Below are 23,232 nucleotides of genomic sequence, written 5' to 3'. Positions count from 1 at the left end.
TTCAGTGCACTATGAAAAGGTAGCCATTTAGTAGGAAGAAAAGAAGGGAAAGCAGTGAAGGAGTAAACCTGGAAAGTGAAGAAAAAAGAACAGGAAAAATATGCTTATCTGGTTGTTTTAGAAGCATTTTGGATTTCTGCTGCCCTTGGAGAAAGACACTGCTACTTCCCCTTTGAAGGTTACCCTTTTACTCTGTAGGCCTCAGAGATTTCAGCTATGAAATGTGTTTGAGCTCCATCTACCTTGGAGCTAGATTTCACACTACTAGTCTACAAGAGTTGTCCACCTCTTTGTTGGAGCCTTGAACACTGTGTTTGCTTCACTCTGTCTGCGTCTACATTTAGTGTTATCTGAAGCTGTTCATCTCTATATACAAATCATTTTAGTCCTGCAATTTCATTGTCTGAAATGGCCAGCTTTATTCTATTATACAATGACCTTCGAATCTTGCTTTCAGATCTAGATTTTTCTAGCACTAGCTATTGTTGAGTCATAAGAGGTAGTTGTTATGGATTTTCATTATAAGATTTCCTGTCAATTTTTCTTGTCAATGAGACCACCGGGAATACAATGAGAGACCTATTATGGTAATACTGTTTCATAGGGAAAAATGCTACAGCAATAAGGAAAACTTTTAAACACTTAAATGAATCGAACTTTTCTTTATATCTGTTTCACAGCAATAAAATATGGCATGCAAGTTCCAAAGCTTGTTTGCACGTATCTTTGAAAAAGCAGCTCTTGAAGATTTATTCTTGCTTCTTCCTGGATTCACAGATGCATCTGTTCTGTCTAATTTTGTTTTAATCTGTTATATGTGCATACATAGACATCTCCAATTTACTACTGCTGTCTTCTGTAAAGGAGAGCAAAAATCAAGCAAAGAAACTGACAGCAATCCTGGATGAGATTTTCAAGGCACCATAAAGAATGTAGATGCCAGTCTATTACCTCTTACAATTACTGTAATGAAATAACTATCTAGTATGAGTATTTACATATTATTAGATGTGTAACAGCATAATCCAAGCCAACTATTAAGTGTGGAAACCCTCTTGTGCTGAATAAGTACTGAGTAAAATATAGCTCCTGCCTCAAGAGAAATCTACTTAAAATTTTAGTTGTAAGAGAGATTATTTTCAGACTTACTGAGTAGAAACTGCTTCCAAAGACCATGAATTCAAAGTGAGAATTTCCAGTAGATTTCAATGACTTTGAATCAAATCCATAAAACCTATTTCTCTGCTGAGGTGAACCAAGGTTAATACACTGGTTACAGTAAACCAATTCAGTTTTGTAAGAAATAGAGATCTGCGTCTGCTCGTTCTTCCCTTGAGTCCCCACAAACCTGACTACAGAGCATTAATGGAGTTACACCACATTTCACTGCAGTCTAAACTCTTCTCTTTACGTAATGCCACAACACAAACTTGATCTCAAGTGAAATGGGGCAGTTCGCAATGGGAGAAATTTTTCTCTTCCTTTGTATAAGTGAATTTGTTTCCATCATTTATAAGTTGGAGTCTATTTTTCAATGATTTTCAAGGACTGACTTTCCTTTCTGTCTTATTATTCCTCTACTTTAAGATTCCTTTTTCCTTTCCCAAGAGAATGGGGTTAGTGACCTCTGTAAAGTAATAACATGTCCCCTGGCTGGGCTATCAATTGCAGAATGATGTGTTTGCACTTGACCAGATGTTTGATTTGTGTTTCCTGAGATAGATCTTCTGGATACATACTGTCTGATGATAATGATACATAATTGAATTTTATAGCTAATTTCTTGCCATGCAAGTGCTGCATGAAATCTCTTCAAACATTTGTTTACTGCTAGCAATTAGTCCTGTAGCTTGTATATTTACATTATGACCCGTAGCTAATGCACATTTTCTACTAGGCTGGAGCCTTCAGTGAATTTGGTCTCTTCTCTCTTGGAGACTACTCTTCCAGTACTTTTCAATTAACATAACAATTTTATAGTATCTTTATTAAACATCGATACTTGATCTTTCTTATGGAGAAGAAATTACCACAAAAGAGAATGGACATTTAGTTTGGTCCTAATTGTGTCCTTTTGATCTGTGTGCAAAGAAAATACTTAGCATGTTTTTATGTCTCCTTTAGAGTTTTGCTGATATTTCTGCCCTGTTCTCAGTTTTAATGAGAATTTTATGTGGGGGAAGGTCATACACTCATGAACAATGGAGAATAAGAAAGAAAGGAGCTAGGACTGTCTTTATTCATAGTGGTTAACATACAACAGCTGGCAAAGTCTTTGATTTATTATTTCCTGAGACAGAGTGTATTTCTTGCTTAGCGTTCAGAGGTTAGGCTGAGACCTACCGTCCCTACTTTTCCCTTATACAACCGAAACAGAAAAGAGCTCATACAGAATATGAAAATGGCCCAAACTGAATTGAATGAGTAGTGTTACATGCCCCAGGAGTGGTACAGAAGTAGCATATAGAAAAAATAAGTGAAGATCTCAATCATAATATGGTAAAGAAATTTTTTATATAGGTGTGTAGAGCTAGGAGTATTTACATATTCTTGTTTGCTAGAAGTCAGTTCTTTTAATCATACAGTTGTGATTCATGGTCAGCCATATGAAGATATGAGCAATCGTAACAGTCCTGTTATTCAAAAAAGTCATAGAATTGTCTGAAAGGAAAATCAGAAATAATTTTCTTAGACAAGAGTTATCATACATTACTATATGGTATTTGAAACATAGAATTTTTAAATGTGTTATACGTAACTGTTGGGATATGAGAATGTAAAAGCTAGACACTGCTCACCACATAAAGCATAGTGAACTTATTAGCGTCATTTTTATAGCACTTAAGATTCAACAAGGAATAAAGCTATCCCAGGTTATACCCCTTTCCTGTAGGGAATGCTGTCAATGATATAAAAAAAAGAAAATATCTTCTCATCTAGGATTTTAAACTTAATAGTGGACTTAACTATTATAGAAAAACATTTCAGAGACCTACACTAAACACTGTGCTGCACTTAGTAAGATAAACTTGCAAAAATTTGTTCTTCGTTCTCAAACACCTCTTTCTAGTGAAAGCCTGATACTAATGAGAAACATCTTTTCAGTAAAATACATTCAAATCCAACTTTATGGAAGTTGCATTAAGGTATATGTTTCATTATCATTTTTAGCATTAACATTTTCTCTCAGGGAATCCCTGGAAAAAAATAAAAAATTAAAAATTAAGAGCAATGACCAAATGCATACAGTTCTGGTCTGACTGCTAGACAGTGTTTTCTTACCTCCTCAGTGCTGCATTCAAAGCATGCTAGTTCATCTATTTTGAATTTCAGTATGCTGTATGCTACATTGGAATGTATCTATATTTTTAAATAACAAAGCAGTTGAGAACTGTATACGTGAACAAATTGTTCTATGGGACAAAACTGTGTGCCCAGTTCCAATTCTGAGCCCCCACATCTGCTGGAACTCGTGTAGCAATTCTTAGTTGATAAATATGGGAATTATTTATAAGGACTGTCAGTCAGAATCACTTTTCACTTTTCCTGGAAAGAAACAGAGCTACTTTACAACGTTCCATTTAATGAAAATTTAATTCCATTTAATTTTGTTTAATGTTGCAATGTTTTAGAATTAAAAAGCTTTAGTATCTACAGGCATTTCTAATTGCAGAAAATAGGAAAAGTATGCAAAAAAATATCACAAAATTTATATTTTTTAGTCCTCTATAAAAGAAAAAAAATGTGGTGTATTAGGCTCCAAAGTCAAGACAGATATTCCAGGTTTTTAACATCTGATTAGGTATCCATTTTCTCCCTATTTCTTTTTAAGGCAAATGGAAATACCCAGGGAATAGCTATTCAAAATTTTAACCCCATTAAATGGTCTGATTTGACAACTGAAATATATTTATGAAGGTTAATAGATAATATTTTCTCCTGAAAAATCAATCTAGCAAGGTGGATAAATTCAGCAAAAAGAATGAATATTGATCACAGTTTTGAATATTTTGCATTAAATGCTTGGATCCCTTCAGTGTGATTTCCATTTTTACTACTATGAAGTCTGAGTACTGAAAAACAATTAATTTAAAAGGAATAATAAACAATACACTGGAAATTAAGTCTGCTATTCCAGTTTCTCTGAAAAAGGCTAATTCTATCTGCCCTATGGTTATGTAAAAGACTAAGCCTTTTCATGAACTTTTTGCAGGAAAAGGATCTAATTTTCTAAGTTGTCATTGTGACTAATCACAACAGCAATCTCCTTCTGGATGAAGGACTCTGATTAAGAAATGGAAAGTACTGACTCCATGTTCAAATGCTAAATGAAACATTTGCAATGAACCAGTTGCATGCAAATGAAAAACATTTAAAAACAAAACCAACCAAACAAAACCCATTTAAATCAGAGAGATTTTTTATATACAGGGTATATGAGTTATTCTTGACTGTGATTCTGCCTGTAACTTTAATATATGTACACAGCATGTACACATGTATGTCCTGCAGAGTAGCCATTGTCATGTAGGGAAATGGTTTTGACTCCCATTGTTCACCTTAAGCTAGACTAGAAACTGATTTCATTCAAAGTTCCAGGTAGTGTGGTATAGGCTCCTCTGTCATTGGTTATTTGAGGTTATGTTGCGTTATCAGAGAGTGTGAAAAATTTTGAAACCATGAAATATTTCCATGATTTGAAAACAAATTCTTCCCCCTACCTGCCCTAGATGAGAGTCAGTTTTCAAGGGAATAAAAGGAGGTTTTATGAAACTGTTGCAGCTATCTTTTTCCTATTGGTGAGCAGAGATTTACACAATTCATTAAGGTCAATGAGAAATAAATGGGGAATAAGGATTTCACAGCTCGGTCATTTTTTATTTATTCTGTCCTACAGCACCGCACATATAATTGTGAAGTGCTAAACCGGCTGTTCTCGGAAGTTGTTCAAAATCCAATGGACTAAAAATACTCTGCCAAGAAGACATTCAAGGTGATTTGAAACTGTTTGGATGCTTTTACTTTGGGCCACTGTCTGCAAATATATTAAGAGGCATCAGGGCTTTTTTTTTTTTTTTTTTTTTTAATTCTTTTCTCTCTCCTTGTCCCACATACCTATTAATAATGAACCAAATTCACAACAATCAAGGAGAAAGCTGCCTGCTGGCTAATACACTGTTTGTAATATGGTGTCTGCACCTCCCCACGGTGCTAAAATTCATTTCAAGTTACACTTTAGTAATTGATGATCACTTGCCATATCCCTTTATAAAGCTTTTTTATCAATGTCTTTGGTGGTTCATTTTATATCAGCAGCAAATCAATGAAATTTTAATGGAACAGAGCGCTCTACTTGAGACTGAATTAATGTTGCTTTACCCATTTCAATATCAAGTGAAGTTTTCAAAGTCTAGCAGGATAATAGTTTTTCAGATTTTTTTTCCTTGATAACTTTGTTTCTGTGCAATGGTGGCATCCTTGCGATCAGATGTAATAAAGATTAAATGCATTAGTGAACTTAGTTTAATAGTAGCCGTGTGCTGTGAGGGACAACGTAAAAAAAAAAAAAAAAAAAAAGCAGACTTTGAAACTAATAGCTGGATCCATGATCAGGAATGTAAATGCCACGGTGATATAGCTGTGAGTACATTAACTCCTGGAGTACTGGGGGGGTGTCAAGGACAGGAGGATCTTAATTGGTTTTAAAATCTCCATGGTGATGCAGTAATTAACTGTGCACTGGGAAGTACAACAAGGTCAAGGACTGAGTTCCCTTCTCTGAAGCAACAGAAGGAACCTGACTTGTAGTCAGCTGTGCAGTCCCTCAGCACCACAGGAATCGCATCAGCCACTGCGGCCTCATTGCAGCAGCCTGTGGCATACAGAGGTCTTCCCTCAGTACATAAATCCTGCCAGCCTAACGTATGGGTCTTGAGAGGCTCCAGCAGCTCTCAATATTGTCTTGAAGCCATCTGTACAGCAAAGTGATTGTGCTATGTTATTCCCCTGTAGAAAGGCTTTTTTGTGCTCCTCTAAGAGCTGAATTGTGGCATTTCATGTGGTGTTTTTACTACTGTGAATGCTTTGAAAGCAAAAGACAGCAATGACAGTCTCAAACTCCCTTTCGGTAGCTTTGAAGTGTGCTTTTTAGCACAGCTGAGCTTCGGGCGGCGGCAGCCACCCACTGCACCTGAGTGGCCACACCTCAGCCCAACGGCTCCCGCCTCGCACCCCTCCCTCAGCGCTGCTCGGTGGTGCGAGCCCGCTGCCCCACCACGCACACCTCGCCTCAGGTTGAGTGCTGAGGGGAGGACCAAGGGGCACCACTGCCAGTCTTTTATTTTTTTCCTCCATGAGGCTTTTAGACCTCACACTTCAAGTCTGATATTTCTTAGCCGTTCTCAAAAAAAAAAAAAAAAAAGTCTCAAGAGGAAAAAATTAGTTATGTATCAAAGAGCAGCAGCTGCAGGTGATGGAGCCAGCATGGTGTACCTTGCTCTTCACTGCTCCAAAAGAAGGCTCCAGGGGTGAGGGTGCACCCTCGGAGCTTTGCTGGAAAGAAGCTTTCAGTACCTGTTTTCATCTGGTAAAAGCCTCCCTGTGAAGCAGGGCCCAAACTAAGCCTAATAAAAACATTTTTCCTGGGCTGATTCCTCTCAGGCTGAACGTATTAGATAACTACAGGCTGACAGAATAAAACTGGTTGGAGGAGATACGTGAGGGCACACCAAACCATGCTGGTTTAAGCATCTTCATCTGCTGAAGAGGACTTGTTCAGTTGTGGCGTTTGCAGCTGGACGGTAGAAATGTGAAGACTGTAAGGAAAGGTGCTGCCATTTTGTCTCACGCTGCAGAAGAAGGGGCTGGCTCTCCCGCAGCGCCCACGTGGTGGAGGTGGACTGGGTGGTAAGGTACATTTTTTTGTTACTTAGCATCCCAAAATTGCCAAGGTGCTGGTGTTTAGGAATGCTATTGTTTGGTACTTGCAATATGAAAAATCACAATGGTTGATAATGAGGGGGGCTATCGCTGGCTTATTTTTTCTACTTAAATCCAAAGTTTAAGTATGATCTAGAAAAAATCTAAGGGGAAAAAAAAAATCCAACGTGTTTCCATTCCTGTTAACTGCTGAAAGAAAGCCAAATATTAGTTCAGTCTCATGGATGCTTACAAAATCTGATTGAGGCTTTCATTGATTTCAGTGGGTTTTGGATCAAGCCTTGAATGCAAAGAAAGACTAATCTGCCTTCTCAACTTCAGCGTCACAGCTGGAGCACACATTATCAGGGTAGCTCATGTTTCTCTTAATTTCTATTCAATAAAACAATTTTAATTTATATTAAAAAAAAAGTGTATCAGCCTCTGAAATTGTTAATTTACATCTTATCATCAACGCTATACAACGCTAAGCACATGATTTCAGGTACAGGAGAGGGAAAGCTGAATACTAACAAATGTCAAAATAATAAATGTCAAAAATAACATTGTGGTAGAGAAAGTGGAGTGGCAACCTGTTGGTATGTTCTGTTTGATTTGATATGCTTTGATGCAGTCCATAAACTTTCAAAAGTGGGGACTACTTAATACATACTGAAATAATGCTCAATAATGAAACTTAATTAATGTTTTGCATTATAAGGAATGCTGTGTATAGCTTCCAAAAATACAATCATCTATTTTTTCACGATGAAATTATTCTATTTTGATATCTTTTTCTGAAGTTATCTCAATAAACATCCTCTCACTGTACAAGAACAGGGTAGCAAAAATCTAAATAAACCCAACATTATCTTAAACAGTTCAGATTGAATATTTCTGCTTGCCTTAATATTTTGTGTGTATTTTCCATGGTAATTTAATTTCTAGCAAACCAAAGAGTCCAACAGAGAAAATAAAATGTAGATGCATGATATTGTGATTTTAGTTGATGTGAAGCAGCAGGTGAAATACCAGGAATCTCCTGCCCTTGTTCTCTTCTGCCGTACATGACCAAAGGAGGGGTTGCCCTGCACAGCACAGCTCTGGGTCAAAGAGCCACCTTGTGACAGTAAAGAAGGGAAGCTGGTTTTAACTCGGAATGGAAGAATTGAGAATCACAGAATAATTTGGGTTACTATGGGGCCTTTGAAAGTCATGTTTATACTGAAATTTTAGATGGGCTTATGTGGAGTTTGCTCAGTTTTGTTTAAACTTTCAGCATCTGGGATGTTTTTTTCTCCTTTTCCATGCACCCTTTGGAAGTAGTTGATTGATTTATTTATCCAACCTGCAGATCCATCCTTGTAGTTTTCAGTACAGTTTCAGTAAGTTTTGAGTAAAGTTTTTACTATACATTTTATTTATTATATTTATTTATTTGTTTATTTATTTTCAATCCTAGGTTAAAGTAACTTGTTATTGTTATACACAGAGTTGGTGAAACTTACAATGTGTGGTTATGGATAAAAGTTCTACTGAAAAAGGCCAAAATATACCAAAAGCTAACTGAGATTTCTTTTATTTCAGCAATACTAAAGTTCTTAAAATGTATGTAACAGAGCTATAAAGTTTTTTGTTTCTTTTAACTATTTTATGGGGATTTGTTGTAGTCTTTGCTTTACCCCAGAAAACTGGAGTTTCTTCTTTAAGCTTGGTACTTTATAGTGATTGCTGTTGTTGCATGTCTGATAAAGTGCTGTTGCTGTGAGGTCTGTAACAGCTGCAGATATGACTGAAAAGGTGTTGGAGTGTTGGGAGGGATGTTAAAAAAAAAAAAAAAAAAAAGTCAATTTCTAACCAAAGAAGGCAAGGAAACAATTTGTCAATGCTGACAGCAGGAAAATGAATAAATATTGCAATAGATAAACGTCTACACAGTGAATTTATATTAGCATCTGAACGATGTCCTGTCTCAGGAAGGTTAGTAGACCAATGTTATTAACTTCCTTGATGGAGATCTTTCCTTTCAGGCAGTGAATTTGTGGTGTGAAATCATTACCTTGTTTATTGGTTTTTCTTGTATTCTTTTACTTCCTAAAGGAGTATGCAAATAGAGTTATTACACTATATTATGATTGTAAAAAAGCAAATGGCCTTAATTTTCACATTTGCTTGTTCAGAGCTAGGCTTCAAAATTCACATTTTGGCACCAAAATAGAAGTGGCTAAGCTGAAAAGTCTCAGATATTCTCTACATAACTTAATATGTACAAGATGCCTTTCACATTGGGAAAAATTATAATTCAATATAGTTTCAAAGACTGAGAAAATATGGAGAATGTGTTGAATTGCATAAAGCTGTGACATTTCTTGTTAATTTGTTTAGACGCACACAATGAGAGCCCTTCATCAATAGTAATTGTAAAGCTATAAAAGGAGCAAGTGGGCCATATTTTCTGGGAGAATAAGCAGACAATTATAGCACAACTCAGCCCACAAACTGGTTCAGCAGTTCTGCCCAATTTTTTGCTTTTCCTTTTTTTCCTCCCCTCACCCCCCATCTTAGAGAGCCAAAACATTTGCCAATAAGTTGCAGTCACCTTAGTGACAGAATGGTTTAGTTTGGAAGGGACCTTAACTCATCCAGTTCCAACCCCCTGACGTGGGCAGGGACACCTCCCACCAGACCAGGTTGCTCAAGGCTCCATCCAGCCTGGCCTTGAACACTTCCAAGGATGGGGCATCCACAGCTGCTCTGGGAAGCCTTTGCCAGTGCCTAACCACTGTCTGAGTAAAGAATTTCTTCCTAATCTCTAATCTAAATCTTCTTTCTTTCAGTTTAAACCATTACCACTAGTCCTATCACTATACCCTTTGATGCAGAGTCCCTCCTCAGCTTTCCTGTAGGCCCCCTCTAGGTACTGGAAAGCTGCTATAAGGTCTCCCAGGAGCCTTCGGGAGAGGTGCTCTGATCCCTTAATCATCTTCGTGGCCCTCCTCTGGACTCATTCTTATGCATCCCTGTCCTTGTGCTGGGGACCCCAGAGCTGAACACGGAGCTCCAGGTGAGGTCTCACTCAGGCTGAGCACAGAGGGACAATCACTTCCCAGGTCTTGCTCACAACACTATTCCTGACACAAGCCAGGATGCTGTTGGCCTTCTTGGCCACCTGAGCATGCTGCTGGGTCCTGTTCAGCTGACTCTCCATCAACACTCTCAGGTCCCTTTCTGACTGGCAGCTTTCAGCCACTCTTCCCCAGCCTGTAGCACTGCAGGGCGATCAGTATCCTGTGAGCATGCCATTAAAGTGTGCTTGAAGCATTCCTTTGACAGCTGTGCCAGAATAGTTCAAAATTGTTTATTGTAGAAAAAGCAGGGAAGACAAACACTCAAATAAACAATTCAATTAAACAAAGGCAAACAATTTTAAGCAAACTGAAGTCTTTGTTTTTATACTTAACTACCAGAATTCTTCATATTTAAGCAAAGCTCAGAAGCTCAGTGCCTCCTCTTATGGTCTCCCCTTAGGCTCTCCTAAGTTTCTGGTTCTTACTAGTTTTGAACTGAGTGCTACAAGAATGCATGGCTAGTATCTGCCTGACCTAAAACTCCTGGGAATCTATGCAAGCCTGCTTTTATCTTCATTTTCCAACTTGTTAAATGCCTGATACAAGAAGGCATAAAGAATGAAAAGTCTCAAAAGAAGAGCTTGCTGTGAATAAATCTGATGAACCACAAAGACTTGAATTTCTTGAAACAATTTCAGAGGAGTGTCTGAATTCTGTCTTGTGCTTCAAATAAAAACTTCTGAACTTTTTGAGAACAGCCAATCTGTAATGAAAATGTCCTTACTTATTTTCTAATCTATCTTGCTACTTTGGATGATAAGTCCTCTAATAACTCTTCAGAATACATCAAAATGTCATTTTGTGCAGAATACCTACTTTTTTCCCTCTGGATCCTAGCTTAAAAATGAATGCTGTACTATAGGAGATCATTTTGGATTACAGAACAACTTCTCAAAATGTCAGTGGTAAATAGCCAGCAAATCCCTCATTATCAATAAAATGGCTTTGATATTCACTAAGAAGCCATTTGTAATACTTTCAAATGCATATCCTCACAAACCTCTTAGCTTCTTGCAATCCCCCCAACACCAAGTAAAATGCAGTTTAATGCAAGAGGGATCTTTTGTTGTCGTTGTCTGTTTGTTTGTTTCATTCCTAATGAACTTGAGTAAAGGTTTTAGAAACTCCTGTTGGACATGTGACTTCAATTTTAATAGTGTTTTAAATTACACTGTTTAAGTATGTTTTTAATTCCACATCTTTCATCATCATGAGAAATATAAAATCCTTTATTACCTGGTCAGACACCGTTTATTTTCTTGATAAGAGTATGTCATTGGTTATGAAACTGTTTCATAGCTCTGAATACTGGCTTGAATGTCACTAAATTAATCTTTTTGAGGTTTTGGGTCTCTGACTTGTGTTTAGTTACCCTTTTTAACTTACACGTTTCTTAAAACATGATTATGTTAAAACTCTATTAAAACTCCTTGAAACTCTATTTTGTATGAAGTAAAAGAAACAGCATTCTAAAGTTATTTGTTGGAAATCATAATGCAATAGGACTAAAGCCACTATTTTTTCCATATAAGTATACTTTAAAATTCCCATTGACTGCATTGGTTCATATGAAAAGTAGAGTCAGTGAAAAAAATACAGTGAAAATCTTATACACGCAGAGAAAACATGGTGATGTACAAGACAAAAAATGAACAAGGTGATGGGCATTGGTGTTGGATGGAAGAGTGCGAGATTCTTTATCTGCAGAGCTGGGCTTTCAGCAGCACGTTCCTGTACAGTTCATCTTGTTTCTGTAGATTTTAAGGCTAGGAGGATGAATTTGAGTCTGTTTTTGACTTATCTGCAGAGTTTTTTTGATTGGGGATTAGATAGCTCTGTACTGGGAATCCCATTAATGTAAGACAGCTCATCTTACATTAACTGCTATAAGCCATCAGCCTGAACTGAGCTGTCCTTGAACAAATGACTCACAAGGGCAAGTCTAGGTATCTGACTGTCAGCTGCTAGCCAGTCAATCATATGTGAAGTGTTAGGAGCGCTTGTAACTCATGAAAAACTAAGTTTACCAAGAGATAAGCGGATCTGTTTATCTTTATTTATTTATTTATTTATTTTTTCCACAGAATGATAACAATGGAAATGATCTTGTAAAATGTATCTGCTGTACCTTAGATATTACTGCTGACAAACATTCTTCCAGTATCATTCAGACTTCAAATAAAGATGTTTTTGAAAGGAAAAATAATGTAAAAAATGGGGCTCTAAGATTAGGCGATGGTCACAACTCTCCTATAAGTTAATAACAAATAAATGCTCTTAACTGTAAGGTAAAAAGAAATTTTTAAACATAAAAATTCAGCCCTATTCAGGACACCAGCACACAGCCAGCACAGACCTGAAGTGTTTTGTGTGCTGTAGAGAAGGACTTAATATACCGGAGAAACTATAACAGTGCCTTGCTGTGGAAAAAGTTTCCACAACTTGCAGAAGAATGTGTTTGGATGTGGACTGGAGATGGAAGTCAAATGAGGGTTTGATGGGTTGCATCAAGCTGTGGATGTCCACCACAGCAATATGTTAATGATGGAACAAATTCTAGCCAAGCACTAAATAATTTAATACAAAACGCTAAGTGCCAATTATTTGTTTTGCTGAGAGGGAATTTTATTATTTTGCAAATAGTACATCAAGTTTGTGATAAGGTAGGCACTGCACAAAGAAGAGAGAACCTTATTAAAACATGTAAAAAGAAGGGCTTTGAAGAACTGACTCCACCTGAAGTTCAGCTCATATAACTTTTGCACCTAATGTACAGAATGTGAAAATAGGAATATAAGCTAAACAGTCTTATTCACATGGAAACGAGTGACCTCTTATGCTCTCCATATTCATGCTGCAAGCAGATGTGGATGTATTCATCCTGTGCTCAGAGACCTGAAGCCAGTGAATACAGTGCTGAGTCAAACTAATAAACCCTGAACCAAGTGAGTATATATTAACTTAGCTCTGACACTGTGCAAATCATTAAGCCTAGTTCATTATTTTTGGTGCTTAGTGCTGGAACCAGGAAAATCCTGATGGGCTAAAAGTCTACGAAGATAGAATGAAGAGATCTTGCCAGAGTTGATCCATTTTACTTTCACTTCCTCTTTTAATGTGCATCAGCATGCTACTTGGTTTTGTTCAACTTGCATAATTCAAGAGTGATAATTATTCTCAAATCTCTGTTACCGTATTTCTCGTATGCTTTAGCCTCCTTCTGAGAAACATTTGTGTATAGTATTTATGCATGCATGTTGAATTGGGATTGTCCTGCTCGCACAATCCCAGTACTTTGGTTAGCTGCCATATCTTTTAAAACATAATTTTATTGAACCAGGCTGACAGATCAATCTTTTCCCCACTTGTTTGTGGTAAAATAGGAGATCTTTCAGTGGCTATAGCATCCAAGACCGTTTGCAGCTGGCCATTTTTTTTTAAATATATAAATATATATAGAATTAGAATTTTTTGTCTTATAAGATGGGAATAAGTCCCTCTTCCCCCCCACCCTCCCACTGTCAAATATGTATTCTGTCAAATTTTGACAAGTGAGAACAACTCATTAATAATGAAAGTAGTTTTGACAGACATAAAGCCAGGTAGGCTGCATTCTGTTTTTGTTTGGACATTCTCAGTTTAACCCCTTTCAGGGCTTGGCAGACAGATGACTGAAAATGTTTCAGATCATGCTAAAGCTGGAACAGGCACAGAATCCTTCTCAGCTGGTGTGTCACTGTCACTGTTAAAGGCCCAAGTACTGAAATGTCAGTGAATTCATTTTCTTATTACCCTTCTACTAGGAAAACAAGTAGACAGCACATTCCTTTAAAATAAATATTTTAATAGTATTGGTGCTTTGGCATGCATGTGGTGTTCTGTGTTTGAAATGAATGCAAGACAATAGTGGAAAAATTGACTTGTTTTGTAGACACAGCAGCCGTTTATGAGCTAGAATGATTATGATCTTTTCCAAGAAGTATAAGAACAGGCAGGGCTGATCTTGGCAGACAACATTCTGCAGTTCATATATTTGTATCTAGGTGCCTATTTCAAAAGCAGTCTCAGCTGGGAATGTAGTACAGCCCAACTTTTCAAATGCGATAAGTGGTTTTGCATTGTATTGTTTTGTTAGTTACATTTTGTAAGTTTTTTTTGTTGTTGTTGTTAATTTATTTTCAAGTGCTTTGCAGAACAAATCCTTTCAAAGAAATCAAGGCAAAAATGGAGGAACCCAAAATCTAATGATTTTGAACAACAATAATAATAATAATAATAAATTTTGAACAATCTTTCTTTCCTTGTTATTTGATGAAATGCTTTTCAACAGTTCTTGATTAGAGCTTCTAAGGGAAATTAAGGTCCAAAATATGTATATCAATAAGAATGCTCAATTGAAAGCCTCAATTTTTAAGGATACTTTTAATGTATGTAAATATGGCACACAGATATGATGGTGTAGGCCAATGTAATCAAATAGATTTAAAAAAAGAAACAAAAAAACACAACTTGGCCTCAACTGGTTGTGGAACCCAGGTGAGAGGGATGATGAGTGCCATTTTGCAGCACTCCATTCGTATCTCTGTTGGCAAATGCAAAATTAGCATCCCTGTCTCCCATTAACAGAAATTAGAGACAGAAAATAGTTCTGTCTCCCATTGGTCTGGGAATGCCATGGAAAACTTTGGTGCCAGTTAGGGAGAATTATAGACTGAGATGAAGTGAAGAAAGAAGATCAATCCCTGATATCAAATCATGAGGTGGTAATTCATCCAGGAGTCACGCTAAAGTTCTTTTCCATTCTAAATAGTTACTTGCTGCTCCTTCTTATTCTCTCCTACATTATCATTGCAATGGTGTCCTTTGCATTGCAAAGTGTCCTTTCCACTGTGTAAGTTTTCAAGGTCTCTGGATAAGTCTTCCCAGGAAAACTATTTCTTTTAGTTCATGATGGACTAAACATGTTTTTATTTTGATAGTGCAGATTCATTTCACTATTTGAAAGTTTAATTAAAAAATTGAAAGAGAAAAAAGGTTCACAATTCTAATAACTATTGAAAATAGTCACCTCCATGAAAACCACTGAGAGCTGCATTAATACAAGAACTTGAATTTCATTCACCTGTATCAAACTGCTGCTTTTATAATTACCAGACTTCTGACTATTTGGAATAAAAGCTTTTTCCTCTGTTCCTCCCTTTCATTTCTTCACTTCCATATTCAGAGAAACTGGATTTATGTCATGAACTCACCTTCCAAATCTAGCTTATAGCCTTCTGGCTGGGCTATCAACAGTAGATGAATAAAACAGAAATAGGTTTGTTGTTTGTGTGTTTGTTTATTTCCTGGTGTGTTCTCCTTCTCCCACAACTTTGAGCAAGAGTCCTAACTGAGAAAGACTGAGGCAGTTAAGTAAATCAAGAGACTTGGAGGATGGTTTTCAGTGGAGGAAGAAGGAAGGGCATCTGACTTTTACTTTAATAGCTTCATCATGTGATAAGGAGAAGTCAGGTATGTCTGTGTGGTTATTTGCATATCCTAAGTGAGTAGTTAGAGGGACAGTGAGAATGCAAAGCAATCCTAAATTTTGAAAATTTTTTTTTGTAATAGACCGCAGCACTGCCAAGGCTAAATTACAGACATGATGGTTTGAATAACATAGTCTTATTAATCACATTTACTAATTGAGAAAATTGCACTGTTCTCCCCAAATATCATTATAAACAAATTATACAATATCAACATTTCCATGAGAAATCAACATTTAATTTTTTTTTTTTTGTTATACTACAAATAATTAAATAGGGACAAACAATCATCAGCACTTGATACCATGGGTTTCAAACAAACAATATAAATATACATTGTTAATCAGGGTTTTGCAAAGGAACATGACTACTGAGAAGTACTTTGTGTTATTTTCTTTCACCTACCAAATAAATCACCTACAAAACACCATACAGATTTAAACTATTTGTTTCAAATAGCAGCAAATGGCTGAGCTGTTACTCAAACTCTTAGAGTGACTAAGAAAAAAGCTACATAACAATGACAAAAAGGCAATCAAGCTTCTAATGGGCAGAATTTCTGCTCAGTAGTGACATATATATTACCCAGTCAATTATTACTGTTACCTATCTTTTTCCTGTAAAGCTGCATGAATGTGTATGGTGTTTGCCGTTAAGGGTTAAAAAACAAAACAAAACAATACCAAACAAACAAGCAAAAAAAACAGACTCCATGGAGAAAGAGGGTGATGAATATAATTTAGGCACTCCAAGGACCATTTCTGCTTTTTTGCTGTTGCTGTTTTCTTTTTTTTTTTTTTTTTTTTTTTTTTAAGATGGAGAAAAAAACTGCTTAATATATGTTGACTGAAAAACCACAGATACCAATATTTTTCAGATTTTTTTTTTTCCCTAAAAGAGAGAAAACTTCATACAAATATTAGAAATGTAACATTAGAAATAGACCTCTTTATCTAGTTCATCTTCTTTCAGTGAGATAGGTTTAATAACTACTGTTTATTCTTCATTGTCTGTGCCATAACAGAACTTCCCTGGTCACTAACAATAAATAGAAAACCTCTGAATTAGAATTCTGTTTTCCTCAATATCTCTCTGGAATCTCTGAGTCAACCAAAGTTTGCTTCCCTTTTCCCTTCCACTGAGACCAGAGAATAGTTTATCACAAGAACATTTTTACCTACTTTCACATTAGAGGCCTGTTGTCATGTTACCTTGTAGGATTTCTCTTTTTCTAGACTTTAAAAAAAATATTATTACTCTTAATGTTCTCTTTAGGACTCTGCAGTTTGCTTTTGCCTGCTTTAAGCAGACTGACCAACCTACAGTTAATGTTCTGGCTGAGCTCTCACCAGGAATATGCAAAGCAAATCAATTTGCTCTATTTCTGATTTAGAATATTCCTGTTAGTACAGTTCTGAATAATTGTCCTGTATGGGTGACTCTTACTCAGGTTTAATCTTGACTACCAGACTGTTTCCAGGCATAATCTGTTTGTTTGTTTCCCTTCTTTTATTTATGCTATTTATTTCCCCTTATTATGGACAATGCTATGCACTGGTCTTAAATGAATTGATCTTACTGAATTTATACCATGTCTCACACTTAGCAGAATCATTTCAAATTCTATTCCTCTCCTCAAAAATGCATGTTAATTTTCACCGTGTGATGCCATACACTATTTTTCTGTTTATTTCACCAGTCAAATAATTTGCATTGATATTATGACTTAAAGAGTTTAAGAGAAAACAAAAACAAAACCAACAACAACAAAAAAACAACAAAAAATCTCAGGGCAGACTTCTAGAAGACATCACTTCAAGTGCTTTAGTCTGCTAAATGATAAATTATTAGTTTTTGAATTTTTGCTTGTGGTTCTGTAAATTCTTCCAGTTTATTATATTCTAGTATCAAACGCCTCACTAGAGCCAAAGTGTGTCATATCTGTTGCTTAACCTCGTTCATTGAGCCAGCTAGAATGGTTGCCACAGGAAGATGTTTTGATAGATCCATACTTCATGAAGGGGGTTATTTTACTTAGTTATCACTACTCTCCGCAACTCTCCTAGAATCTTCCTGGGTGTCAGATAAGACTGTGTGATCTGTGATTCTCAGGTACTTCCTTGCCCTTTTAAAAACAGTATCTATTTTCCCCTTCTGCTCTTGCAGTTTCAGTCGTTCTGAGATCTCACTCTTTTCTAATAATCAGGATCAAAACCTGTGATGTTGGGGGAGTTTCTTCCAGCTGTAGTTTTATTCACCATGCAGGCCCATTGCATTTTGTACCTAGCTATCACTAGCTAGACATGCATGCATGCATGCATTCAGTCTCCTGCAGAAAGCTTTGTATGAAAGAACTGACTTCAAAAAAAAACCCAAAAAAACAGAACAGAGCTCAAACAAAAATATAGCATTAAAAACAACAACAACAACAAAAAAAAAAACTCACAATATCATTAAAAATAAATATATATATATATATATTTATCTAAAAGACAGTTATTAGAGACAGAATTTTATTTATACTCTGTAAAATGAGTGAGTTATTTGTTAAGGTTCCATATTATTCATGTAAGTGAATATGAAACATATAGCACTTTGGATAATTATTTTCTCCACTTCCACACCCTGAACTTAGTAAGGAAATGAACAAAAAAATCTCAGAAAAAAATTGAGCTATTACCAGTGATTACTGGATATCCAGAGATCCTTTCCGGGATAATAGTTTGCAGAAAATACTGGAAGCACTTAGCACAAGAAACCCATAGTTCCAGCCTGAATTATCTAATTACACTAATAAAAGGATTTTTACTATCAAACAAAAGTAAACCAAATTTTGTAGTTTGTATAAATTAATTTGAAACTGTAAACAACTCCCCCCAGCAGCAATCAACCAACTATTAATCTATTCCACAATTGTTTTTTTTTTTTTCTTCCTTTTCTCTCTCTCTATATATATATATACAGATAGATAGTGTACATTTTATGTAATCTGATAATAGGTGAAAATTTAGTGGGTGAAATAAGACGTTTTTTAATTAAATGCATGTTACAGGAAGTTCCAAATTTAATGAGATGGTGGAAAACAATATCAAAATAAAGCATGAGTTAAGAAGGTTGCAAAATTTATCTCTGAGCTATATTTTGTATTTTAAACTAACAAAGCATCAACATTGTTACATAGGTTGTTTGATACTTGTTTAAAAACTGAAACAGAAATGTAATGTTAGAGCCCAGCCACTGTGACTGGATCTGTGTAAGCACATAAAGTGACAGCAACGGTAGAAGAAAATGCTCAGTATGTTTTAGTCTACTGCAGTGGTTTTTTTTTTTGAAAATGATTCAGAACATATATAAGTCCTCAGGGGCAGACAGTGAAAACTGGAAAGCATATGATGTCGACATACAAAGCATATCTCCTAATTCCATGCTAGAACAAGTTCAAATAGAGGTCTTGCATAAGACCTCAAGGAAGCCTTGCGGTACATAGACATAATTCAGTGATGATTACTATCTCAAAGTGCTGTTCCTGGTGTTTTTGTATGCTAACACAGGTCAACTCAAAGACCAGTTGAATGTAAGAGATACTTTACATTTGCTTAAAATTATGAATAATGGTAGATAGTATTATTATGTGAGAATGGTGAGAAAGTATGCCCTTAATAAGCTCTGTTAAGAGCTGTGTGGCTTGATTATTGTAGGTGAAATGTAGCAGTTGCAACCAACTTCTGTCAAAGATATATATATATACATGTATGTATATTATTTATTTACTTATTTTTTCCCTCCTGAGATATTTCTGAGCACTGCCTCACTTTCAGTGAGAATCTCAGTGGGAGGCTGAGACTGATACAAGGTTAGACAAAAGACTCAAAAGGCAGGATTGATTTTGAAATAAGCAGTTTGAATGACTGGTTTGGTAATCAATATACACCCTGGAGCAAGGCATCTAGAAGTAGCCCATACTCCATTCCAAACTAAAAACTCGGCTGAAATCTTGCAACAGGACACAATTTTGCAGATTCTCATAATGAAGTGTCAGGCCTCCAGTACAAGTTGCCCATCTTCTGTATAATCAGTTGGTTTGTATCAATGTACACCAGCTGAGGGTTTCTCCTATGTACCAACATTAAGCATAAACATTAAGACAGCAAAACTGATATGCCAGGTTTCTTTTTTTGGGAGCTACAGTTTATCTGGGAATTAAGCTTTAGCATTACATGGGGAAGAAAAAAATCCTTTTAAATGTGAAAATAATTAATGAACATTAACCAGCAATTAAACTCAAAAGCAGATAATCATGCCTTTCACTAGTTGTTCAGATTTAATGTGTTGTTACTTTACTTTAAGAATACTCAGTCAAAAGGACTGAATTAAAAATGGAAAGCAAGATAATAATAGCTTCCTACTTTGGTGGTAAGTACTGATTTCTACATCAAAAGTTCCATTTCTGCCTCTAATACTAAACAGAAAACATTTAAGGATCTAACACTTTTCCCAAGCCTGGCTATGTCTTTCAACTCCAGCATCCCAAAACTGATTCCACTCTCCCAATATGTGGTCTTTCATCATGCTGTTAACTTTGAAAAAAATTCTTTCCCACATTTCAGAATTTCTTTAATAGGATAAATGGCTAAAGACAGTAACTGGTTCATCTAGCCCATGGGGATTCATGTTTCTGATATCTGAGGAGCAAACATCTTTTTAAATGTTGAAAGAGAAGAATGCCACATTCAAGCTGATATATTTTATTGCCTGAGACTTCATCGTGTTCATTAGGCCTTGAAATTAAATTTTCTTGTAAAACTGAACGTGCTGCTACTAAGATTTGCCTGGATGGATGCAAGAACGTTGTTGTAGTGAAGACAAAATGTATTTTTCTTTAATAACATGGAAAATTATAAAGCACATATGTTCAATTTTTAGATTAGGTCAAAAGTTACTATTCTCTGAAATGTTAACACAGCTTTAGGAATGATAGATCAATATGATCATTTTATGAACATTTATATGAACATTTCCATGTTCAGTAGAGGACCTTCATGCTGGAAATGTGGGACAGAAAGCCCTGTTTTATGCATTCCTTATAGCTCCTAGTAGAAACCTAGTGGCTATGACTTTGTGGCATGATCTATTTATTCCTGATCATAACTACATAGAGAATGAAAAGTGAAAAGGGTCTGGTGCCATTGTTTTCTGCAATACCTTTGTCTGAACCAATCTCAACCAGTCTCAAGAGTCCTTGATCAGTGATTTGCTTTCAGCGAATTTTAGAGGCTAATTTGATGGACTAGCACTATGAAATGACGTCAAAAATTCTTTGTGCTATTGTTGTAATTGCTGTTACTATTAAGTAGTTATTTTTATTTATTTATTTTAATTAATTAATTTATTTTATATTTCTCATTTGCACGTTTGTTTTTTTTTTTTTGTCACTATGAATCTAACTATCCCTAAGTGGATATTAGTGCCATGTCATCTTAAGGTTATTTGTTGTTTCCAAAAAAAGCCTTGATTCAAAAATAAATACATAAAATAAAATTGCTTTTAACAATTCTGACTATGTGGGATGAAGAAGAAGAAGAAAAAGTTTCCAAAAAAGCTATATGAAACTTTGTCTTTTAGCAAAATGTTTACAAGTTTTCTATGACTGCAAAGTAACTTTTTCCTCTTGTGGTTTTGAATTGCTTTTAACTACAAATAGTAGTTTAAAAAGGTATAGCATTATGACTAGAGAGGGCCATGTAAAGCTATCAGTATATTTAGCTAAATCAAAAACCTTTCTGATCTCCTGTGATTTGATGGAACACTATCAAAAATTTTACATTTCACTTTCCACTTTTCTTTCTGGACTTATAGGGACACATTTGCACACTGTGTATAAATATATATAATCTGCAGTGGCAACTGTGGAATGTGTTGGAGATGTGTAAGTGGAATTATTAACAGTTTGTTCATAGTCTAAAATCCCTGCAGAAAGAAGGCATGGTATCTGAGCCTCAAAAATGAAACTAGTATCTCTTTTTAAAAAAATTGACTAGGGGAGAATGTTTAGTATGGAGACTGGTGTTAGTGGTTAATAAGGACAGAACTGGTGTATGCACAACAGTCCCAGTGCTAACATAATGGGATTTCCATGCTTCTGGATTAATCTAGCTTCAGTTTTTTTTCTTATTTACACCTTGCTAAACATTCATTCTGTATAAGGCAAAGAAAGTGATCACTCAGAATGATACATATAGATTTAAAAAAAAAAAAAAAGAAAATGAAGAGTCATTTGGTTAATTTTGTGATTAGTGAGTTGGGTAATTCTGGAAATGCACCATGAAAATATTATGCTGGGTTCAGCTGACCTTAAAGCACTGGAATGAAACTGTCTTTTATTTAGAAGGGTACCTTAAGGACCTCATCATCTTTTTCTTATATACTAACGTCCTTGTGTGTGGTAACAACTTAGGAGGTTCATAGTACAATGCAGCCATTGATACTTGAAGTGGGTGCATTGTATGTCTAGTGGTATATGGGTATTTATATTTCCATATTCTTGGAGAACATGATTATAAAGTTCATACTAGAGTGGCACCATGCCCCCACAGCAAGATCCCCTTCGTGATGCTTCTGCTGGGGCTAGGACTTGAGTGGAGTAATCAAGCTGTTTTTCTCTTTTTCATCTATCTTTAATACCCATGGTTAAGGGTCAAGACCCTCAATCAATTCTCTGGGAGTCCTGTGTATCTGATTTCATGCTGACCTGAGCCCTTCTACAGAGAATTCTTGCAATCTCTCGTCTACTGCTATTGCCATCAAGAATTTATGTTGGCACCCAGCAAAATGAGGTCAACAAAACTGAAAGCAAATCAGGAAAAATCTTGTGCATTTTAGGTAATCGCTGTTGTATTTGAGTGGACACCTTGCAGGCACACAGAAGAAACCTTCAGAATAGCAGTTAGGCAATGCTGTTTATTTTAGCAGCTCTGTAAGAACAAAGCTATAATCTTGGAAAAAAAAAAAAAGCAAACAATTAACATGTCAATTACCAATACAGCAGAAAGCAAACAAACAAATCTCTTAAGCGATAGTTTGACCTAGTATTTGGGAAGAAAACTCTTCCCAAGGAAGTTTGGGAAACCAAACTCTATCATGAGATTACAAATGGGGAAGCCTAAAGCAACAGAGAAAATCCAAATGATACCTTGCAGGATGAAATTCTGGACTGTATGAGATGTCCCTGAGATATTGCAGGTTTTTCTTGCTTGTGATTACATGGTGGGTAATCTATTCTGTAACATTAACTTTTCATCTTTGCATGACCTGTCTTTGTAGGAATCACTTTTCGTAGCTGTGATTTCAGTTTCTAGTATTTGCAGGAGCCCAGTAGTTCTGTGGCTTGGTACAGTATACCTTTACTTTATTTGTAAGGGGAATGCCTCTTTTAAAAAATGCCAAAGCAGTTGCACTATGAAGGTGTTGAGCCATGGCATCCGTCTGTTTGCAGATTTAAGCAGACTACAGGTCTGTCAAAATAACAGATTATACAGCTGCGGAAATAGGGAAAGCAGTGTTGACAGTTAATCATATTATAACAGAAGTACATGGACTGGGGCAGGGAGGAGGGGGTATGCTATATATTGAATGCATGAAATTCCTAATGTGTGCATGAG

The 23,232-nt window shown here is 36.0% G+C and overlaps 1 protein-coding gene across 1 annotated transcript in view; it reads left to right on the top strand.

Moving 5' to 3' along the window:
- Positions 1–6,097: 6,097 nt before the first annotated feature.
- LOC113844056 (uncharacterized) overlaps positions 6,098–23,232 on the top strand; it is a 64,658-nt gene continuing 47,523 nt past the window's right edge. The window contains exon 1 of the mRNA XM_072039477.1: positions 6,098–6,911. The gene's annotated coding sequence lies outside the window, so the exon portion shown is untranslated. The remainder of the gene's footprint in view (positions 6,912–23,232) is intronic.

The sequence above is a fragment of the Anas platyrhynchos genome, chromosome 6 (genome assembly GCF_047663525.1).
Source record: "Anas platyrhynchos isolate ZD024472 breed Pekin duck chromosome 6, IASCAAS_PekinDuck_T2T, whole genome shotgun sequence".
Lineage (NCBI taxonomy): Eukaryota > Metazoa > Chordata > Aves > Anseriformes > Anatidae > Anas > Anas platyrhynchos.
This window is presented reverse-complemented; position numbering and strand designations above follow the sequence as displayed.